We start from the raw sequence: 25,292 nt of genomic DNA, 5'->3' as shown, positions 1-25,292 counted from the left end.
ACTTTATAAAACAGTACTGACTTTTTTGTCTTGTAACACTTCATAACCTTAAGTCTTGTACTTAGAGTTACAAGTGCATTGCTTTTAAATATGCAGTGTGTGTTTCATCTTGAAAACAAAGCTTACCATTAAGGCATTGGTAGCAGGTGACAGCCTACTGTTGGGTCATCACTATTTCTTTGTCCAGCTTGCCATCAGAAATGATTTGATGGTTATATGGTATGGTTGTGAAAAATATACTTGAATTTCACAGGGGGTTGTTTAGCTTGTTTAATTCTGCAGCTGTTGGCTTGTGAAGTTTCATGTTACAGATTGTAAGGTACAAGTAAAAATAGACTAAACCAAGTGCCCCTAGTGTCTTGCGATTTAGCCCATTTCTGTAATGTTCATGTGATGAGACAATATATGGAGATAGTTTTGTTTGAAATGATTTTTATAGGTTCATAATATTAGACCTAGCTGTCCTTGCAGACCACTTTAAGCCTAGCTAATTTCCCCTTTTTTGCTCAAAATAACCTATCTCGTTTGGTCATAGGTTTTGCCTTGTCCATCCTATAGTTGATAATCCTATATTACCCTTAATGAAAATGACTGGGATCATACAATAGATAATTTGAGGGAGGGGAACAGCATCTGTCCATTAGTAGTACAGGGAGCAGTCTGTTTACCATCCCATTTGTCTAAGTCACACTTAGAAATGAACAGTGATGAATTTTGTTTTATGTGGATGAGAAGTCTACAGCAGCGATATCCTCAACGAAATATACTTGTCCCTCCAAACTGTTACACTGATGTGTCAGAAGAGGTTTGGCTCCCTAGACATCCTTCTAAGTTGGGAATTGCTGATTGAAGGCTCTCAGTGTCTGTTATTCTAAAAGCACATTATTTCTGGTTTAAGCACTTGGGCTTCAGGCCAGTTATTTTACATTAAGAAAGTTTGTAGTCTGCACTCTTGTGGGAGGAGGAACTAGATTCTGCCCTTCTGAGTTGGGAATTTCTGGTTAAAGGCTTATTGTGCCTGCTTATTTGATCTGTTTCTTTCAGAAATTTGTGCGCCTGGTTTGCTGTAGCCCAGAAGTTAGTAGTTTATTGGCCATTTTGGGCTAATTTTTATCTCTTATTTCCCTGCTATAAAAAACGCATTTGTGCAGTTTTGCGTACCGGGCAGTACTGGTTAGCTACGGTTAAACTATTTCCAGCTCCACAAAGTCTGCTCTTCACTTTTTCCCTCGGAACTAGACAAAATTTCAGCTTAAGCACTCAAACGATTCATTTCACAGCCCATCACTTGCTCAAAACTCATAGCAAGCACTAATTAACCCTAGCACTAGACCCCCTATACTGTCCAGAAAGACAAGGCTCTTTATTCGTCCCTACCAGCTAATCAGTAAAACAGCTCACTTTACCTATTCAGGCATGTCCAAAGGGCAGTTTCAGGTGTACTCTCCAGTCCAACTGGTGAATCTGGGCATTTTGAGGCAATGTTACAACTGCTTCATGTACACAGACAACCCCTCTCCTCCTACCACCAAACACTAATATATGCGAGAGATGCAATTTTACAGCCAAATTGGAGGCAAAGCTCTCTCAACTCAAGACTGGAACTGACAGTCAAGAGAAGGAAAATACTTGCAACTTTCCACCAGTCTCGCATAGACCTACTAAACCAACACCGGCAAATAACACACATAAATACACGAAAACATACCCGGAGGCTCTAAATACAAATCTGCAAAAGCAACAGAGACCTCCAAAGCAGACACCCAAGCAACCTCCACACCCTATCACAAACCATGAAGCACATACTTCATATAATCAGTGTGCCACCCAATCACAGCCCTTAAGGCAAAATAACATACCCAACACACTAGTAATAGGTGACTCTATAGTTAGGCACACTGATGTCCCACTAACTAAGCTGGACAAGGAGAAGGTTACAGTTAGCTGCCTGTTGGGCGCCAGAATCCTCTACATAACACAAACGCTCAGGTCAGTCCAGAACAAGTACAAATACAACTTGTCATTGTCCATGTTGGTGTGAATGACCTGAGACATACCTCCTTGGACTACATGGAAAGAGACATGGAAGAACTCTCTGATCACATAGCCCAGGCCGGTATGACCCTGACCCTGACTAGCATCTCGCCCTCACCAAGAATGATGCCACAGTATAAAGAAAAAAATGATCAATTTCAACAATTGGCTAAGTTTCTGGTGTCATTCAAAGGGGATTAAGTATCTGTCCACCTGGGATGACGTGCTTGATAAGCCATGTTGCTTTGCAAGAGATAACTTTCACCTGTCACCCTTAGACTTTCGAATACTGGCCAAGGCTTTTGCTGCCCCCATAGTGCCTTTTTTAGGCAGGACTCAGAAGACAAACCCGCCACCATAAATAGCACAAATAACCAAAAACTGAGGGTAATATCTGTGCAGTGATAGAAACCTGGTTTACGGCTCCAGAGAGCACCCCAGCACTACCAGGCTATAACTCATACCATACGTTTCGGCCACAGAACCCAGACCGAAACACAAAAGGTGAGGGTGTATCCATATTCATCAAGGATACCCACACTTCCAGGTTAGTGGCACAGCACAATGCCGCAGAGATCATCCATGTGCATCTAACAATGGGCAAAACTGCAATTCAAATTGTAGCTCGTTACAGATCACCCACCATGACCCAGGACCAATATTCTGCGTTTCTGGAGACACTGGAAAATATGAAGGTCCTACCAAACGCCCTAATATTGGGTGATTTCAATTACCCAAACATTAACTGGGAGAACTAGTCAAGTACTAACTTCCTTGCCCAATGCTTCCTAGAATTTATAAACTCGAACGTCCTGGATCAACTGGTCAACACCCCCACCAGAGGTGACAACATATTGGACCTAGTCCTCACCAACACGGGCGACCGGTGTTCTACACTAGAGGTCAAACCCTCGCTGGTTAGATCAGACCATAGACTAATCACGCTGGATATCCACATTCTCCCCCACCCCCAGTCAAGGAAACCACCACGAAAAACCTTTTTCAAAAGCAAATGTCACGTTTGTTAAGACAGAGGTGTAAACCACAGCCCCCTTGCTAAAGGACAGCGCTGTCCAAGCTGCTGAATCCCTTACAAAGGCACTCTGAGCATCTGCAAGAATGCATGGATCGTGCTATCCCAAGCAAAACCAAGACTTACTCCTCTAAGAAAAGGAAACCAGTCTGGTGGACCCCTGCCATAAACAAGCTATACAATAGAAGGAGGAGACTAGTGCAGGAAAGAGTAAAATCCCAAGAAGGAAAGACATTCCTGATCAGTATCAGCAAGAAACTACGATCTCTCATAAAGTCATCCAAGGCTAGCTTTGAAAGAAAAATTGCCAAGGATTCCAAAAATAACCACAAAGCGGTCTATAGCTATGTCAAGCACCTAAGTGGAAGCTCTCAGATCTGCTCTGAGTTAGTGCAGAATGGCACAAAATACACTGAACCGACTGATATTGCCAACATTCTGGCAGACAGGCTTAGTGCAAACTTCACCCCCTAAAGGGCCCATAACCATACCAGAAGAATGTTAGTGCCCTGGTAATCACTGACACACAGGTTAAAACAGCCCTTTCCAAAGCCAAAAATACAGCTTCAATGGGACCAGACGGCGTCCCAGGCTGTGTCTTACACGAGCTCCAAAATGAACTAACCCCTCACTGTTCAAACTCAGCCTCTCTACAGGCTACTTACCCTTAGAGTGGCGCACAGCAACAGTTAACAGAACCCGGGAACTATTGCCCTGTAAGCTTGACTAGCCTGATCTGCAAGGCTATGGAGCACATCATCATGGAATTCATTAACAGAGACAATGGGAACCTTCAAACATTGGACCCTTCCCAGTTTGGCTTTAAGGGCAGATCATGCTCCTAAACCTGGTGGACTTCTTTGAGGCAATTACCAAGGCTTTAGACTAGGGAAAGGAGGTCCACACAGCCTACCTAGACCTCGCAAAGGCTTTCAACACCATTCCCCATTCTAGTATTATAGACCAGCTCACCAGCCTGAACATAAACCCCTATGTCACAAGATGGGTTGCCAGTTGGCTCACGGATAGAACCCACACAGTGAGAGTTGCAGGCTCTAGGTCCGACTCTAAACCAGTTACAGGTGGCGTCCCCCAGGGCTCAGTCCTGGGAACCCTTCTGTTAGGTGTATACTTCTCAGAGGTACAGGCAAGCACAGGAGGACTATGGCTGACCACGTTCGCAGACGACTGCAAACTGAGGGCCATGATTGACTCTCCAGCTGATACAGACATCCTCCAGAAGGGTCTCACTGAGATGGATACCTGGTGTCAAAATCATGGCCTCAAGCTAAATGCCAAAAAGTGCATAGTCATCCCCTTTGGAAAAAACAAAAGTACACACGAATTACCACATACGTGGTAGTCCCCTAAATACAGAAAATGTAATAAGGGATCCGGGGACCCAAGTAGATAGTAATCTCTCCTTTTATAATCGTATTGCCAAGGTGGTTAGGAAATCCTTCTATGTGGCCCACTTAATTACAAAAGGGTTCGCATCTAGAACAAAAGAGATTATTGTGCCCCTCTACTCGTCCCTCATCAGACCCATCATAAAGTACAACACCCCATTTGGGATGTACCTTACAAGACCACAGAAGTACCTCACCAAGAGGATTACTGGCCTCAAACATATGCCCTATGAAGCCCAACTGAAGAATCTCCAGCTGTTGCATACCACTTACTCAGAGGTGGTCTCTGCCTGACATACAAGGCCATGTCTAACCCAGAATTGATGGACATGCTCCACCTAAAAAAAAAAAAAAAACAAATCCCCAAGAGCCACACGCTCTAGGGATCTAAACCTCACCACATCGATAAATAGGATGTGCTGGAGGGATAGATTTCCTGTCCCAGGGACTCCCCATGCTTTGGAACAGGATTCCAATCTACATTAGGCAGAGCCCCTCACTAACACTCTTCAAGAGAAACCGTGACGAGTGGATGGGAAGCAGAAAATTTACCCCGGAGATCACTGCAGTGGCTGTGCTGGACAGAGGCACAGGGAACTAATGGCTCTGCTGGACCGAGGCACAGGGAACTAATCTAAGGGGGTGGCGAAAGCCAACACATTCTGGCTAGGCTTATAGATGCCCTCGGGCAGATAGCCTAGTACTTGCCTATGAACCTACACCAAGGAAGTAATTCAATAACTCTTACACAGAGCTAATGTCTGTGTAAGCATAGTGGCGAGGCTCTAACCTGGAGAGTGAAGGTGGAGTGATCCAGGAAGCAAGGCTGGGAGCATGCATAAGCATCCCAGCACTGTGCTGTCATGGATGAGATTGCGGAATGTAAATCACCCCATTTGCTGGTGAAAAACATGCAAATGAGGTGATTTACCGATCTGGGAAGCGGACAGGCATCCATGTAGGAGCCAGTGTACTGGACTGGAAGAAAAATGAGGCTGTGACAGCTAAAAGTAAAGCATGCATTAGGTGCACTAGGTATGCCAATGGCCCAAACTGTGGCCATTGGCATGTAAAACTAATGCAAAATGTACAAAATCAAAAGTTTTTTTTGTTTTAGCACATGTTAGATGTTAAGCGGAGCACAGCGGCGCTCAAACATGCGATCTTGCAGAAAATAATATTAAAATAGTAAAATGTCAATATGTAAGGTAAATTGAATTTCCCCATTATACTGACCAGCATGCAGACTCATACAATGGCAGGTTATAGTGGTTGCTAAGGACATAGGCTCTTGTGTAGTGTTGCATCTAGGGTATATGCAATTAGGTGTATGTAAATGAGCTAAGTTTACTGAATAGCAAAATGGGTCACCTTGTCCACAGGTACCTAACCATGTAGAGGCTACAACGTGGTGGTGTAGGCAGAAGAGGCAGCTGCCATGAAAAGGGGGTGTGTCATGGTTTGTGTAAGCACATTGGAGCTCAGTGGCTTCTGTTTGTGCTCAGCTAAGCAAGGGTGTGTGTGTGAGGTTGCTTAGCTGGTTTAAGAAAAGCTAAGTGTGCTCGTGTACAGGGGAGGGCCCTTGCTGCTCAGTGATGTTTACACTAGCTCCGTGGGTTTGCATGGAGCGCTGCAGGGCTTAAAACTGGAGGAAATTGGAAAAAGAAAATAGCAGACAAACTATAAATGATTAATAATCCCTTTGGCACTCACACTGGCCCATTCAAACCCCTCAGTAACGCAGCTGGCAGGTGGAATGTATCATAGTCAGCCAATCACACAGGCTGCTTCTGCACCACACCAGTATGAAGTATGCAAACACCCTTCAATCTGATGTTTCCCACATGCTCTTCACTATTGGAGTACACACTTGGGAATTTCAACTGACAAAATGATAGGGACTGCTGCTGCTTTGCTAATCTCTACGTGCTAGACTGAGGGCAGTGATGAGGATGATGCTGACAACCAGCTGAGACTGAGGAGGAGAAGAATGTTCAAACCTAGGGTTACCTTTCAGGGGCTACATGAGCTGGTGATGGAGCTCTGCAGGGTGGACAGGGACATACTACATCAACTCACCAAGCTCTACTGCCCCCACCTCAGACCCAGAGCCGACCAAGGGGAACCCATCCCAGTGGAAACAAAGGTATGTATAGCCTTAAGAATATTAGCTACAGGTACTTTCCAAAAGGCCTAAGATTTCCCAGCACCCCTGAGGAGAGGAACAGCAATGTGCGTCACTTCCACTGTGTAGCACACTACCCAGAGGTACTGGGTGCCATAGACTGCACTTGTGTCCACATTAAAGCACCACCCAGTGAAGAGGGTAGAGTCTATGTCAACAGCTAGAGGTATCACTCTAACTGCTGGGTCTTGTGCATTTCCTAGGGCATTATATTCAGTGTGTGTACTGGCAGCCCTGGCAGTTATCATGACTCCCACGTCTGGTATGCATCACAGTTGTACCAGGCATTTGCCAGAGGGGGACATGCCATACGGCCACACATATGGACAGTACACAGCTCGGAGTAGCCTACACAGTGCCTAGTAGGACAGCAGGTTCTTGGAAGTCAGTGTGCTGCGGGTTATAAATGGCTGCCACCTACTGTGTCAATACTGATGACAAGTCATGGGCACCATTTATACCCCTGTAATGACAGGGTGTCACAGAAGGACCACAAGTATGCTTCGTATATCTGTTCTGCTTTTCATAACATTGCATTTGCCTGCCAAACTGTTTGCAAAACAATAAAAGTTGATGTGAAAACATCAATAGCAGACATCGGAGAAGCAGACGTCATATCCATAAGAAAAAGCAAGCTAATAACAAACCGGTCTCCCAACTGTCTCTGTTTGGCAGAGCAATATTAACACCCTGTCACCATGTGTGGGCCTGTGTTTGACTGTCATATATGGGCCTATCCCGATGTCAGTCTGTGACGGTTTGACAGCTAGGGCCAACATGTAGCCTTATAATAACATTGCAGCATAAACCATCTGAGGACCACAGCAGATGTAGGGGTGCAATGATGGGCAGTCAGCTAAACAGGTACACTCAGAGGTGTGAAGTCACGACTTCTGCCCTGCTCACACCAGAAATACAAATGTATAACTGCAACAACTGTTGACAAAGCCGGTGACTGGGCTGCAGGACAACGAGACACATAAGAGGAAGGGGAACCACTGGCCAGACAAATGAAGAATGTGCACACCAGAACAAATTGTGCAGTAACATAGGTTCCCTGCAGTGTACGGAGTCAGTAAACATCACCCTCAACTACACAACACACACCCACATACGTGGAGGTTCTCAAAAGCAAACTCAAACAAAGGGCACCTCAGAGGCAAAAACAGATGAGAGCTCCCAAATGCTCCACAACATGGACCATGCATAGTCCATACACCAATGTGTCGCAACCACTAAGGCCTTACCATAAACCCAACATATTACTCATAGGAGCCATTGTGAGACACACAGATGTGCCTCTCACCAGGCTGGATAAGGAGAAAGTCATGGTTGCTTGTTTGTCAGGTGCCAGAATCCGCCATATCAAGTCTCTCCACAACAGGTACTGTTATGACTGTGCCTTAGTCCATGTCGGTGTGAACGACTTCAGACATACCTCCCTGGACTATAGGAGGACATGATTGAAATTGCTGAGTATGTGTCCCATGCAGGTATGTCCCTAGGCTTAAGCAGAATTCTACCATCACCCAGAATGATGCCTCAATACAAACAGAAAATGACTGACATTAACAATTGGCTTACTTTCAGCCGTCATCCCAGGGGAATACAGTGCGTGGCAGCCTGGGAACATATGATCGACAGATCATGCTGCTTTGCTAGAGATGGCTTGCATCCGTCTCACTTGGCCTTCAGGCTTCTGGCAAAGGCTCTTGCCTCCCCCATAGTGCCTTTTTTTTTTTTTTTTGTAAGAGAAAGTCATGGGGGTTGATACTACCAACATAAAACTCTCAACAAAACACAGATTAAAGGTCATGCCGCTAAACGCTAATGGTCTAAACATGAAAACGGCGCTCATTGCAAGCATTCTTAACCCTGGAAGATGCTGATGTGTGCAGGCACAGACCTATCCTTACCTGGTCACTCTTCCTATCACACACAGACCCCAAAATGTAGCCAGCAAAGCCAAAGGAGGTGGAGTATAAATATATATTAAACAGACACACACCTCCAGGCTGGTCAAACAGTCTGATGCACACGAGGCACTCACATGCAGTTAACTGTTGACAAGACCCCTATTCAAATTATACGTAGCTACAGGCCCACATATTTGACTCAGGATGCCCACTCCACCTATCTGGACCTCTACAAATCTGTCAAGATTCAACCCTTTACCCTGATCTTGGCTGACTTGAATTACCCAACCGTAGACTGAAAAAACTACTCATGCCGGAACAGTAATGCACAGAGATTCCCCCATTTTATCAATGCAGATGCCTTGGGACAGCTTCTTGATACCCCCACAAGATGTGATGCATATCCTGGACTTGGTAGTAACCAGCATGATTAACCACTGCAGCACCCCTATGGTATTATCCTTCCTGGCAAGATCTGACAAAAAAGTGGTCACTTTCGATATCACCATCTCCTCTGACCCCCCCCCCAGCTATGGTAAAAAGAAAAATTCTCCAAAACTGATTACAATCACCTGAGCGATGGTATAAATAGCTGCACAGCCCCTTCCACCACTGTAGGAACGGGCACCAACGTCCAAATATACACCTAAGTACTATACTAACATATATATATATATGTATATATATATATATATATATATATATATATATATATATATATATATATATATATAGATACAGATATAGATATAGATATATAGATATATAGATATAAATATATAGATATATATAGATGCATGGAATCAGGAATACCTGATGGGACAAAATCATCCTCCGCAAGGAAGAGTTGACCTGTTTGGTGGACATCTGCAATAAAGAAACTATATAACAAAAGGAAAAAACTGCTGTCCAGGACCAAGAAGGAGCAGGTGCCCAATTGGAAGCAATGTCTCCTTAGCCTGACCAAGCAAATAAGAGCACCAGTGAAATTCTCTAAAGGCATCTTCGAGTCCAAATTGCCCACATCTACTGGATACAATCATAAGGCCTTCTTCACATATGTCCGCAGTCTCAAAGGAAGCTCCCAGATCTGTTCAGAACTGGTGGTCAAGAACACCACATACACAAATGTTGTAGATATAGCCAATCTACTGGCAGACAGATTCAGCAGAAACTTCTCCCCTCTGTCCCCCCGTCAGTAAATCAGGACATCCCCAGTACCTGCCCACCCCTTATCTCTAGGAAAGAGGTCATCACAGCCTTCTCAGAGGCAGAAAAAGCCTCCATGGAACCAAACAACATCCCAGGCTGCATCCTACATGAACTCAGGCATGAACTTGCAGCACCCGTTAGGCACCCTAGTCACCCAAAGTGTGAGTATCGGCTTTGTCGCAGCCGAGTGGAAGACCGCCACTGTCATCCCTTTACACAATAGTGGAGTGTCCACTGATCCAGGAAATTATAGACACATCAGCCTAACTAGCCTGATCTGCAAGGCCATGCAACAGATTATTGTGGACCTCAGTAACAGGGACATTGGCAAACTCCAAATACTCGACCACACACATTATGGCCTTGTCAAGGGTGGTATGTCTGTTTAAATCTGGTACACTTCTTTGAGACAACCACCAAAGCCGTGGATGAGGGAAAGATGGTGCACACCGCCCACCTTGACTTGGCCAAAGCCTTCAACACTATTCCCCACTTGGCTATAGTAGATGAACTCTGTCAGCTATTCATCAATCCATATGTTACCAGATGGGTAGCAAACTGTCTCACTGATAGAAACCACATAATCATAATAGGGGGTAGCCAACTCGAGCAGTAGACCCATAACTAGCAGTGTACCCCAGGGATCGGTCTTGGGGCCTGTGTTATATGGGATATACTTCTCTGAGGTGCTATGGCCTATGGCTGACCAGGTTTGCAGATGACTGCAAGCTGGGCACAGTCATCCATTCTTCAAGTGATGTGGACGTCCTCCAAGAGGGGGTCTCTCAAACAAATGACTGTTGCCAGAAACATAGCCTGAAGCTGAATGCCAGAAAATGCATCATCATCCCCTTCGGGGAGAGTGACGTCCCCACATATCACATTAACAACAATGTCCTATGTACACAATCAGTAGTGAGGGATTTGGCCACCCAGGCTGATAGCAACCTGACTTCTGACCACCATGTTGCTACCATTGTACAGAAAGCTTTATACATGGTCCACCTGACTTCTGACCACCATGTTGCTACCATTGTACGGAAAGCTTTATACATGGCCCACTTCATAAGTAAGGGTATCTCATCCAGGGACAAAGCGGTCATAAGATCCATGTATTCTACCTTTTTAAGGCCAGTTATTGAGTACAATGCCCCCTTTGGCATGTACCTCACAAAGCACATGCAGCAGCTGGAGAGATCAGAGTTTCCTCACTTGAAGAATCCAGGACCTCAAACACCTACCCTACACAGATAAGCTAAAAGCACTGTCCGTCTACTCAGTTTCATACAGACTCCTCAGAGTTGACCTTTGAGTGGCATACAGAGCAATCCAGACCCTGCCTTGATGGGACTGCTGCATATCTGGAAGTCGAGCTCCACTCGAGCAGCCTGTAGGTGCAGCTTCAACCTGGTCTGTGATATCAGTAGGACTTTTGGCATGACAGATGTGTGTCCCACAGACTCCCCCACCTTTGGAATATATTCCCTGTCCACACCAACTAGAGTACATTAGTAACCCTTTTGAAGTGCTCCATGGATAACTGGATGGGAAACAGAAAATGCACTCCTGGGATTCCATCTTCATCTCTGCTGGACAGGGGCTCTGGCTTCTGACATGTCTAAACAAAGGCTACACTCTTGTCTGCTAGAGTTATAAGGGCCTCAGGGACAGTAGCCTAGTAACCTGCTATGAACCTGTAAACAAATATCTGTCAGCGGTTCACCACATTACTCTGTACTGCTCCGCCACTGACATACCACACCATGATACGTTTTTTCACTTAATAAGGATACCACACAACCAGGAGATCCCCAGCCAGTATATCACTGAGGTGCTGGACTGTTTACACATTTTCATCAGCCCAGATTTTTGCAGAATGTCCAGAATTTTGGCTCATATGTTTTTGGTGTTTTCCTCATAACGTGTATCTTTCTGGTAAATCATTGGGATGATCTGAGGATTTATGTTAGTAAATGACATACATTTCAGTTTCAGGCCTCATATCCTTCAGAAAATGTATGCTAAAACAGTTACTCTAGCAACTTCTCCCCAGATGTAATAAACTCTGTGTTGGAATAGCGTTATTCTTTAAGTTTATAAGAGCAATATTTCAGAGATGTTCCTATGTTTGGCCCATTGTCCCCCCATTTTGACAGGCTTTGTCCAGAATTCTTGCACTAAGAGGTTGGTGTGGCTGGAACACACAAAACCCAGGACCAGACTACAGCTATCTCTGGAATGGACACCCACTCTTACTATAGAAAGTCACACTGGTCATGCTCCTACACTTGGAGAATTACAGCCATGTCTAAACCTACATCAGACTATACAGCTGTATTGTGCATATATATCTTTGCATACAGACAGCTATGTACAGCTTAACTCTCTCTCCCCACCTCCATCACATAGGATTACCCTCGGCTATCTGTAGGTGGCCCATAGTCATGCACAGGCAGAGAGAGAGAATGAGAGAATATTCAAACAAGTTCTTTGAAGGCCGAAGCGGAGAAGGGTTCCATGTGAACAGCAGTTGAACATGGTCAGTCGGTCCTGAGAGATAGGTGAGCGCCATTCCAAAGGGATGGGCAATAGCCTCAGTCACCCTCGACTGATCAAAAGGGAATCTGGTTCAGATCCCTGAATCCGGAGCGGTGCAGACAGGCACCTTGCGGCATCCAGTGCGGTGACGCAAACAATCCCAGACAAGCCAGCGAATCTGGCCAGGTGAGAGGTATGACTACAACCAATTGGCTGATGAAGCTGTGTAAACAGTCCAGCACCTCAGTGATATACTGGCTGGGGATCTCCATTGTGTAATAGTTGTGAGGTAAGGCTTGTAATCTGACATCACCCGCCTTTGTTGTGTTTGTAGGTTAAAGTCATTTGAGGCCTTTCCCCACCCGGTACACTTCCCATTGCCCTGTTTTACAAGGCCTGCTGATGTCATTTACCTTAGAAGTACCTTTGGACACTCTTCAGCCTATAAGCTCCATGACAAGTGCAATAACTACGTAGCACTATAGTACATGTAACTTGATAGGTAGGAGTTCTAATGTCAATACTGCAACTGTGGTAGTGTGTGTGTGTGTGTGTGTGTGTGTGTGTGTGTGTGTGTGTGTGTGTGTGTGTGTGTGTGTGTCCCCTTGCAGCTATCTAACTGTGTTATGGCCACCAGTATACCTCTGAACCCCTCACAGAAAGACATGGAAAAGTGGGGCAAAGACCTAACATTGAGCACAACCATCACATGTCACTGTGACATGCATGGAAAATAGATGCCAGAACAGTTCGTGCATCTGAATGCACATTCCATAGAGTATGTGTTGTTACATGACAATATCCGTCATTAATCTGGAATGTTGGCCTGTCATGATTTCCCAACAGTTTGCCAGAAAACCACAATGTTATGACAGACTGAAAGAAAACGTGTCAAACATCAGGACAGTCTTCAGGTATATACAGAGGTCCTAGGTATGGCCACCGTCTGTACCACCCTACAGGTTGCAGTCCATGTTTGGCAGAGTTTGACCTGTGACAACAATTGAAACAGTAGAGGTCCCGAGAGTGCAGGACAACAAACTTTTCATACATTTGTCTACTGATTGCATAGAGCAGTTATTGCACATCAGAAGCACCTTAATGATGTCCTTCATGGATGCATCTGCAGTCATAACAAATGGGTTGTCCTGTCGTCAGGCAGCCCTTCGGTCGGCCGGATTCCAAAGTCTGGGTCCGGCTTCGGATGATGTCGCACTTCACCCGACGTCATCTCTGCTGGTCTTCGGGTATAAAGGCATCAGCCGACGCCATTTTCCTCAGTCTTTCTTGCCGCGTGGCGCCCGAAGCAGAAGCTGTTCGCAAGTGCCGGTCAGTCAGATCCAGAGATTACTACTACCGAATACTACTCAAGACTTCTAAAAGCTAAGTACCCCGTTGGGGACACTTTCTTGCCTCAGCCGATGTCAGAAAAAGTCAATAACTGTTTAACTTGTGGGAAACAAATACCTCATAAAGATTTCCACTCTTACTGTCTGCCTTGCTTAGGCCCAGACCACGACGTAGCAGCCTGTTCGCCTGTGCTTCCTTCAACCGACGAACGCTTAGGCGTCGGTCGGAGTTTGCTGAACAGTTTTTCGGCTCAGATTTTGCGTACATTATGCCGCCGGATCCCCCGACTACCCAAATTCTTAAAAACGCAAAGAAAAGACCGACACTGCGGTCCGCGGTTTCGCGAAACCACGGTTAAGCAAGCGAGTGTCTCTGTTTCGCGAAACCGAGAAAACCGGTCAATCTTCAGCGAATCCATGACTACTACTGAGGCTCCTGCTACCTTAGTTGAATCGGCCTCAGAAATTTTGCCTACAACTGTGGTTCCTAGTGATTTATCAGACACCATCCCTTTGGATGTCTCTACCTCAGCACGTGGTGCTGCTAGGCCTCCTGCAGCCATGTCTATTAAGGCCTTTGCCAGGGCTAAAGCAGCCAAATCTGTTAAATCAGTGCCTGTTAAGCCCCCCTCACACAGGCCCACTTCAAGTTCACAAATGCTTACTCTGGCAGAAGATTTAATATCCTTAATTAGGGGATCCCAATCTCACCCAGACAGGGCCTCTCAGCCCCCAGAAAAGAGACCTAGAGCAGAGCCCCCCGAGCCAGTGTCCTCTGATGATTCTGCGGATGACTCGGACATTACAGACCAGCCAGAGGCTCCTTTTTCTAAGATTCCGATGCTGAAGAATCCATTCCAGCTGCCTCTCCACCAGAGGAATTTTCCTTTGGGGAAACCTTACATGCCATGAGAGAACAATTCCAATGGCAGGGACAAGATTTCTCAGATTCAAGAAAAAGGCTTAGGACTTTTCTGCACTTACCACAACATAGGCCCTTAGCTATACCTCCTGTACTGCCTGTTGTGGATGATGCATTTAATGATGTTTGCACTGCTCCTGATTCTTTACCTCCAGCCCCTGCCAAACCAGATAGATTTTACAGGGTGCCAGACACTCATCACCACCTATACAAGGCCCCACTTGCAGATCCCGAAACTATATCCCAGGGGCCTAAGGCAGTAGCCTCGACCACAGCAAAACCCTATTCCTTCTGAAAGGGAATCCAGGTCCTTAGAGAGATGGGGAAAAAGTTTACACCTCTGCTACTCTCTCAGCTAGAGCTTTAAACTGTCAGTTTCATATGATCCAATACCAAGAGTTTATGCTTGATCAGTTAACTAAAAAACTGTCCTCTGATGAATCCTTAGATAAGAAATATGTATTAGAAATGGTGAATAACATCCAACAGGTTAGTAACCATTCCTTAAAATGTGGCTATGATGCACTGGAGACTTCATTTAGATCAGCCATGACTGGCACAGTGATAAGAAGGCATGCATGGTTGAAAGAACAGGTCTTACCGGATCATGTTAAAGCAAAGCTGTTAGATGCTCCTATGGATAAGGACAGTCTATTTAGTACACCTGCCCAGCAAGTAATGAAGAAAATGGAAGAAAAGGCAAAATCTGTACAAACAGTTAAAGATTTCTTACAGGTTCAGCCCCCAAGGTTTAGCAGGAACTGGCCTGCCAAAAATTGGTCCTTTCCAGACTCCACAAAATCCCAAAGGGGCAGGAATAGACGCTCTAGAGGCAGAAATCAATCCAGAGGAGGAGCCTACAGAGGACGACAGTGGCAAGGCAATAACCGAGGCACAGACACAACCACTGCCACTGCAACAGGACAATCACAGTGACTTGGCTCTGACACCGCCTACCAGGGAGCAAATAGCAGCACCTTTAGGCGGAAAGTTAGCCTTATTTTCGAAAAATTGGCACTATATCACAAAAGACAAGTAGATTTTGCAAACCATAGACCAAGGCTACCGGTTCCACTTCCACACCTTACCAGTAAAAAGAGGAATGCCAAACCTACCTCCAAATCAAAAAATAGAAGCTCTACAGCAGATAGCGAAATTAACAAGGATGAGAGCTGTGGAAAGAGTACCAATAACAGAACAGGGCAAAGGATTGTACTCCAGACTCTTCCTAGTACCAAGAAAAGAGAAAAGTTGGAGACCTATTCTCGACCTGTCCGTCTTAAACACATACATCATTGTCCCAAAATTCAAAATGCTGACCCTACAGTAACTTCTTCCCATGCTGGGCAAGGAGTGTTGGCTGGTAACTCTAGATCTCAAGGAGGCATACCTGCACGTCCCCATTCGACCAAATTGCAGAAGATACCTCAGATTTCTTGCAGGATCAGAGCATTATCAATTCTCAGCATTGCCCTTTGGCTTATCTACTGCGCTCAGAGTATTCACAAAATGCCTGGCATCAGTAATCGCTCACTGCAGACTACAGGGAATCCAAATTTATCCATACCTGGACGACTGCCTGTTACAAGCAGACAACAAAAGCAAGCTGAGAACAGATTTACAAAGGGTCATTTACTTGCTACAAGCCCTGGGATACACAGTCAATTTACAAAAGTCAAGGCTGATACCATCCCAAACAAGAACATTCTTGGGCTGAATTGGACACAGTAAAACAAATGGCATTCCTAACTGCAGAAAACAAAAGAACTCCCTCTTTACTTCTTGGCATTAACAAAGCAGAACAAACTAACAGCAAGAAAAGTTCTGCAGGCCTTGGGCTTCATGGCATCATGCATAATCTTGGTCCCACATGCCAGACTGCATATGAGAAAGCTACAGTGGTACCTAAAGAATTTATGGTCTCAGCACAGGCACAGCTTAGAAACAGAAATCCCACTAATCCCATGCCTAAAACAGGAGTTCCTATGGTGGGCTCAAGCATGCCAGTCAAACCCAGGCTTACCCTTCCACAACTTTCGAGCAAGCCAAACCATCACAACGGACGCCTCAGACCTAGGATGGGGCGCACATGCTGGACAAATGCATACAAGGATTGTGGACTCAAGACCAGCTGCACCTGCACATAAACCAAAAAGAAATGCTGGCAGTAAAACTGGCAATCCAAAAATTCAGACCATTCCTCAAAGAAGGCCATTTGATGATAAGGACAGACAACACCACAGTCATGTGGTTCATCAACAAACAGGGAGGCACTCATTCATACCCCTTATGCAGAATGACTTTGGACCTTTGGAATCTGGCTCTCAGCTACAACATCCAGTTACAGGCAATATTTGTGCCGGGAAAAGAGAACACCCTAGCAGACATGTTAAGCAGAACCACCTCGGATGCTCACGAATGGATGCTACACCCGGACATCTTCAAGGCCATCACAAAGAAATGGGGAATGCCACAAATAGATCTATTCGCATCCCCACTCAATCACCAGCTCAAAAATTCTGCACAAGGACATTCCACCCACTTGCATGGAAGGTGGACTCTCTATCCTTCAGCTGGAAAGGCCTGACAGCATATGCATTTCCACCTCTTCCCTTGATGCACAAGGTACTACTGAAAATCAAAGAGGAACGCCCAAGGATAATCCTGATAGCTCGAATTGGCCAAGACAACACTGGTACCCATTGCTGAGGAGCATGTCTCGAGAGAATGTGGTCAATACCCCTGATGCCTTTGATGTTAACTCAGAACAACTACAACATCATGCATCCAAACCTAAAACCTTGCAACTGACTGCCTGGAACATCACATAGCAGCAACTAACCCAGACCTTTCCCAAAGGGTTAAAGACATTATCCTTGAAGCCCGCAGACCTTCAACAAGAAGGAACTATGCAGGAAAATGGAAAAGGTTTGTCATTTGGAGTACTGAAAGAGGAAAAGATGTGTCGAACATAGATATTGCTAACATTCTGGAGTACTTGGCAGAGCTTCTACATACAGGCCTGTCTTATTCCTCCATCAAGATACATGCATCAGCTATTTCAGCAGAATACAGCTTCGATCCACCAGTCCCTCTACTCAGGCAGTTCCTCAGAGGGATCAAGAATGTAAAACCTCCTAGGAAACCACCATTGCCAGCATGGGACTTGAACTTTGTGCTAGAAAAGTTGATACTCCCTCCGTTTGAACCAGCAGCAACAGCAGATCTGCAACACCTGTCATGGAAAACTGCTTTCCTACTGGCAATTACCTCAGCAAGGAGGGTTTCGGAACTACAGGCCTTAATGGCAGTGCAACCCTTCCTAATCTTCCATCAAGATAGGGTGTCCATGAGAACTAATTCTACATTTATGCCTAAGGTGGTATCCAGAGTGTCTTTAAACCAGGCAATCCACCTACCTACCTTCTTTCCCAATCCACAGAACAGGGGGGAAAGACTGCTGCATACCTTGTATGTACATAGGCAGTTACGCTACTACCTGGACAGAACCAAAAGTAACAGAAAAACTGACCAGCTTTTAGTAGCCTATGCAACAGGAAGGGAAGGAAAAGCAATTTCCAAACAGACAATCTCCAAATGGATAGGAAATTGCATAAGATTCTGTTACTCCTACCATGGAAAACCAATTCCACAGAACATAAGACCTCATTCTTCAAGGGCTACAGCCACTACCACAGCTTTCTTATGAGGAGTGGCAACCAAGGACATTATTGAGGCGGCTACTTGGACCTCCGTGCATACATTTGCCAAGCATTATAATTTACCTCTATACTCTAGATCCCGAGCAGGGTTTGCCACTGCTGTACTGCAAGGGATCCTAACTACACCATAATTTTTCTTCCTCCGCCCCTAGTTTGGCTATGGTATTCTACCCATTTGTTATGACTGCAGATGCATCCATGAAGGACATAGTACAGTTTTGTACCTACCATAAATGTAGATGTCCGAACTGGATAGCATCTGCAGTCAGAATTACCCACCCTCCTTCCCCTCTGTGGTACTCCTAGGGTATTTACCCTCCTAATAGCTAGCTGGGGAGTCTCTTATGGTGTATTTGTTTGTATATATGTACATACATGCTTATTTTTTGTGTTTGCCTTCTGCTTTTTTGGAAACATTGGCATTTATCCAAAATTTAGCCTTCCAAGAGGGCAACTGGCATCTGGGGCAAGAAACACTGAGGAAAATGGCGCCGGCTGATGCCTTTATACCCGAAGACCAGCAGAGATGACGTCGGGTGAAGTGCGACATCAGCCGAAGCCGGACCCAGACTTTGGAATCCGGCCGACCGAAGGGCTGCCTGACGACAGGACAACCCATTTGTTATGACTGCAGATGCTATCCAGTTCGGACATCTACATTTATGGTAGGTACAAAACTGTACTTTATGACAAATAGTGTAAGCTAAGGTAATGCCACACAAATAAGGTGTCATAGTATCAAACCAAAGGAAGTCCTGTGTGTTGCACTTACCATGGATATGGTATGTCCTGCCAGCTGTCATGTTACAAGACGTGTCCCACAGTCCACATTTTGATAAGGTGGCAACCACAATCTGTCTCCTGTGTGTGAAGTATGTAGACGTGTGAAGGCCCTGTGACTACCTGCTGCCTCAGCATCCATGCCTTTATACATGTGGATTACTTAACTGCCACCACCTACATATGTAGGTACAGCCTAAGGCTGTGTCAGAATTGAGCCACAAACTGCTGTTAACACACTGCAATGGGCCATACAGTGGGTATGGAAAGAGTGTCAAGGTGGACATGTCCTCATTTTTTTCCATATCAGCACCAACCCCATAAACTCGTATAAACACACAGAGTGCGATAACAGACGTTGAGTACTCAGGATGCCAACGATGTTGTATGCAGGCAACAAGTAGTGGCAGTGTTCAGGAATTACTTCATAGGATCATAGCCTCCTAGTTACTAGGCTAATGGCCCCAGGGCCCTTACAAGCCTAGCCAAGAGTTTATCCCTCAAAAGAAACCCCAGTCAACACCTGTGGCTCCTGTCAATGAGGGACACAGGTGGAACCCCTGGGACAGATTTGTGGTTTCCCATCCACTCATCAAGGTTGTGCTTGAAAAGTATCAACGAGGTGCTCTGTTTGACGTGTATGGGAAGTCTATTCCAGAGATGGGGCAGCCTCTGGGAGACAAACCTTGTCCCTCCATCAGGTTTTGTTAATGTCACATATTGGGTTCAGGCCTCTCTGAGCGGGTAGTGTGTGAGGAGTTAGACTTCTAGATATGGAGCATCTCTAGTAGGGCAGGGTCAGAGATTGCCTTGTAGGAAAGACACAGATCACCCCTGAGCAATTTGTACGATACTGACTACAGTGATAGTGATTTGAGCCTGTCTGCATAGGAGAGGTGTTTGAGGCCGTGGATTATCTTTGTCAGGTATTTCAGTGCCCTTTCCAGTTGGTGTAGATATTTGGAGAGGTGCATCTCAAATGGGGAGTGTTACTCAATTATGGGTCTAATGAGGGAGGAGTACAGAGAGGTGATAACCTCCTTTTTTCTGGATGCAATCCCTTTACTGATGAGCTGAATCAAGTAAAAGACTTTTCTGTCCACTGACATTTCATTATGGTCGAATGTGAGGTTATCAACCTGAGTGCCCAGGTCTGTCACCACAGGTTGTGTGCTTAGGGGGTTGTAGTTGATGTGGTAATCAGTAGGGGTCGTCTTTTTGCCGAATGGTATGATACATTTTTTGGTATTTAGCTTGAGACTCTGACTTTGGCACCAGTCATTAGTTGCTGTGAGACCCTCTTGCAGTATGTTAACATCGTTTGGGGAGTCAGTGATAGCACTCAACTTAGTCGTTGGCAAACTTGGTCAGCCACAGGTCTTTCGTCTTTGCCTGTACCTCCGAGAAATAGATGCAAAACAGTAAGGGTCCCAGGACAGATCCCTGGGGAACTCCACTAGTGACAGGTCTGCTATCGCAGGTGGGGGTGCCTATTGTGACTTTGAGGGTCCTGTCTTTGAGCCAGTTGGCCACCCACCTGATGAGATAGGGATTTACGCCAAGTTGTGTTCACTTTTTGATGATGCCGGAGTGAGGGGATTGTGTCAAAGGCCTTGGCCAAGTCAAAGTAAGCTGTATGTACTGACTTTCCCTCATGCAGGGCCTTGGTGACAGTCTCAAAGAAGTCAACCAGGTTCAATAAGCAAGATCTGCCCTTGACTACTCTGAACTGGGTCGGCCCAAATGCTTAGAGATTGCCTATGTCCTTGTTTATGACATCCATAATAATACACTCCATGGCTTTACAAATCAGACTTGTCAAGCTAATAGGGCGATAGTTTCCAGGGTCAGTAGTGGCATCACCTTTGTGCAAAGAGATGACAATGGCGGTTTTCCACTCTGCTGGAATGAATCCAGTACTTAGGCTGTGGTTGAATAGCCTGCTCAATGGCGAAGCCAGTTCTTGCTGGAGATGGTACAGAATACATCCTGGGATTCTATCAGGTCCCATGGAAACTGTGTTTTTGCCTTGGATAGGGCATGTAACACTTAATCTACGGAGATCTGAGGTGCGGGATCAAGTATTGGGGATGTTGAAAGGGCCTTTGGGAGGGAAAGGGGATGAACCTGCTAGCAGGTTGGCGAAGTCAACAGGCTTAGTGTATGTGATACTGTTAAGGCCTAATTTGGAACAAACCTGGACTTTGCCAAGGAAGTTCCTGACGTAACGGAGGAAGACTCTGATTCACCACATAGGTACAGGGACCTTATCCAGACAAAAGGTGGACATTACCTCTGAATAGTCCTCAGTCAGTACAACAATACATTAGCAACATGGCCCGTCTGCTGTACACCTATGCAGACATCTGCAGAAACTGTAAAGGCTATTAACACCCACAAAGGTCAGCTATAGCCCTCAACACCTGTTCCATGCCGACAGCCTGTAATCAGTACTGCCCCACTGATTACCGGTCAGGTTGTCCACAGGTGTCTGTGGCATGCCAAGATGGCAGTGTTGTGTTCAGCCTTTCAACAGCTGCCCCATGTACCCCATGTACAAGCGTATAACTCTGTGCACATTACCAGTACGAGAGGCCTGACATGCATATGAGATAGCAAACACATGCTGGAGAGTCAGGTTTGGCTACCAGAGGCTGCCCTGTGTCAGGAATACGCTCCCCAAACATGTCAAACACAGTACCATGCATGCCCTCATCAACTGCATCAAGGTTGAGTGGATGGGAAAAAAATACATCTGTCCCTGGAGTTCAACCTGTGTCCAGCAATGGCAGGGGCAACAGGTGTTGATTGATGATTCTGTTGGGGATAAAGTAATGGCTAGGCTCGTATGGGACTCGGGGCCAATACTCTAGTAACCTCCTCTGTATCTATGAACCTGTACTCCTACGGAACACCCAGGTGACTTGTATGAAGGCCCGCTGGCTATGTCAAGGGGTATGCATGCAAGATTACACTTTCTGACCCCATTGTCCCTCATACACTGTTGCATGCGTACACACCTAGATGAACATGTACATATAGAGCCGTACCTTGACGATGAAAAGGTCACTGTGTTTCCACTCCGCCATACTCTGCTTCGGTAATGCTGACAGCTTCCCAGGCTCACAGACACCTGGAACAGAAACAGAATAAGGTATGTGAGACAACAGTCAGTCAGCACTACTAACAGCAGTAATGGATCATGGCAGAGGTACCCAACTTCGATGTGTACCCATGACAGTTGAAAGCAGACAACACATTACACAGCAAAACATTACTACACTACACACTGGCATTACTTGTACTGTATTCACCCTGTGCATCAGGCACACATTAGCATGTCCCTGCATCAATGGTATGGATAACAGGGATGTGGCACAGGTATCATCACATGCATAGGGTGTGGTGTGGGGGTTGCCAAAGACCTAGGCTGGGCCATACAGTTCACATCGTGTGTCTGTGTGCGTCTGTCTGGAGGGGTGGTGTTCAACTGAGCCATGGAGAGGAGCTGTGTGCGTCTGGTGGTGACCTGCATGTAATAGTGATGTGCGAGTGTGTGTGCACACAGTCAAGCCATGCGCTAGCCCTACACAGAAGTATGTTGGACAGCCATAGACCATACAAGGCAGGTGTGACAGCTGCACCCTGTCCCATTTATCAAGGAGCCTCAATCCTCACCACTAACACCAGTGAGGGGCTTCCACATTGGGAAGGATAACAAATACACACACAGTAAAGTACAATTCCCCATAAGAGCACACACAGATCACAGTCAGTCTGGGTCTGGTTTCTCTCCAGATCCCCATTAAGACTCCCCACTGGCACAGCTATAGAGTGGAGTCCTTAATAATGTAGAATAGTTCTGACATAAATATAGAAAAGGGCTAGACTAAATGTACTATTCTCACTCTCTCTCTCTCTGTGTTAAATTGGTAATATATCACTGCTGACTCATTTTAGATTACATCATTCTTCTCTGGTTCCGTGGCTAACAGAAACTCAGAGTTTAACATTTCTTTGATCTTGGACCTGGTCGGGAAACCACAGCAATTAAAGACATTATATATGTAAAATCTAGCAATTAACTCTGGTCTCAAAACAATAGAAAGAATCTGCTGGTCTAGACTTCACGGCTCCGAGTTTCAGATCACAGTCATACAATGCTTAACTTATTAGCTTTCTTCCAGCAGAATGCACTGTTATATTTTTGATATTCAACATTTAACATGATTTTCTTAAGAGAGCAAGCCTGTGGCTTATATTAATATTTACAAATGACAGAATTATCTACAGAATTCTATCTAGCTGGGCTGGCAGTCTTCACAGTAGGATGTAGAGTTCACTGTCTCCGGCCACAGGAACTGGTTCTGCCAGGAGTGTCACTGTCACCACCAGGCCCAAGGCCAGATGCGGTACTACTCCCTGACTGTGTTTGCTGGCTCTGTATCCCTCACTAGACTGACAAGGACCACGTGCCCATGGCCTGCTACATTGTGGTGTGGACAGCACCCTCCCTTCGGTAGTACTGGTGGTACTGCCACTACAGGAGTGTGAATGTGCATGGCCACATGGGCTGTCAGCATACCTCCCAACCGTACCGAATTACTTGGTAAAAAACGAGTTTTGGGGTCCAAATAATGGGGTGCCACGATTCCCGAGTGGCACCCCTTCATTTCCGAGTTCCCGGCACTTTTATTGTACATTTTATTTCCTGACTGACACGTGCGCGATGACGTCAGCTCTGTGAAACAGCCTGCCTGAAGCTCAATGTGCATGCATTTCACATTTCTGTCTGAAATGTGCTCAAAATCCTTGTGGGGAATGACTACAATGTGAGCAAGCCATTTTCTATGCTGTACTGATGGAACAGCCATTTGAAACTGCACTGTGAGCGAGGCTGGCTGGATATCTGTAGCTGCATGAGCTGTTTGATGGCAAAGCAGAGTGTTGCTGCAGCTCCATTTGATCTGTTGCTAACTTGCTGCCGACTGGAAAGGTAGTGAAGAAGTGTGCCTATCATACTGTCTACTTGACCATTAAGGCAGCAGAATAAGGATAGGATCTAGCTGCAGCTTGGTTTTCTTTCATTTGAGTGTGCTTTCTGTTTTAGCTTTATAAAGACGTTTGCTTTTACCGGGAGTGTGCTAACAGCTGCAGGCAGGTTACAGGTTACATTTCATTTTACTTTTAAAGCACTGTGTTTCAGCCTGGTTTCTGTTTTGGCTTTTTGAAGAGTTTGCTTTTACTGGAAGTGTGCTAATTTACAAGTTACATTTTGGCTTGGTTGCAGCTTTAATAGCACTGTAGCTTCCTACCGGGAGTTTTATTAAGTGTGTGTTCCATTCGTTATTGCCAAAGGGATAACTACCCTTAATGTTTTTTACTTAAAATTTGCCATAGGAATTTTGTTTACTTCAGGATTTAAGACTTAGTAGTTTTTTTCTGCAGATAACTATAAAGTGCACATAAGTATAGCTGAAGTATTGTGAAAATATGTAATTTAAAATATATAATCATAAACCAAACCATAACTAGATCAGTTTTATAATTAAATTTTAGTACATTTCATAGCAAAACCAAATAAATAAAATAATATGTACATTTCATAGCAAAACTAAATAAATAAAATAATAATCAAGGAATAAGTACTCCATGGTGTGCAGGGTATATGCCTGGCTAAACTAACATTTTACCTGTGTTTATTTGGCTTTTGGTAGTTTTTTGCTTCTACTGAACTGCTGGATTCCGTTTATGTCTTCATGAACGCAAGAGGTTTGAACTTGTATGTATAGTATATAAAAAAATAGCATTATTTTCTACTAGTGACTAGCACTGTGACAGAGGCGGCCTACATTCTCTGGTAATTGTTGTGCTGCAAAGTTGAGAAATACAGTTGAGTGGATTTTACAAGGAGCTGAGAGCTTTAGTGATGCTTATGCCAAGTCTGCTTGCATTGTTAGTAGCACAACAGGTAGAATACTTGCTTTTGATGCAGAAAGCTGTGGGTTCTACTCCCACGGTGTGTGTAGATGCATTGCTGATACTGTGTTGTATTTTTAAAGGGGGAGGATGCTGCAGTCCTGAGAATATCCTTTTTGGCAGACATACCTAGGCTAGTAACTGTGAACCTGTTATGAGTTTGCCATCCATTCCTTATTGCAATATTAGTACTCATCTGTTTTTTTAATGTAA

General features: G+C 45.1%; 1 protein-coding gene across 1 annotated transcript in view; it reads left to right on the top strand.

Moving 5' to 3' along the window:
* Positions 1 to 25,292, top strand: part of FBXO22 (F-box protein 22) — a 381,068-nt gene that overhangs the window by 132,775 nt on the left and 223,001 nt on the right. The window lies entirely within an intron of this gene.

Source organism: Protopterus annectens, chromosome 4.part1, assembly GCF_019279795.1.
Source record: "Protopterus annectens isolate FY-2018-M chromosome 4.part1, PAN1.0, whole genome shotgun sequence".
In the NCBI taxonomy this organism is placed as follows: Eukaryota; Metazoa; Chordata; order Ceratodontiformes; family Protopteridae; genus Protopterus; species Protopterus annectens.
The sequence above is the reverse complement of the archived record's forward strand: the minus strand, read 5'-3'. Positions and strand labels throughout refer to the sequence as shown.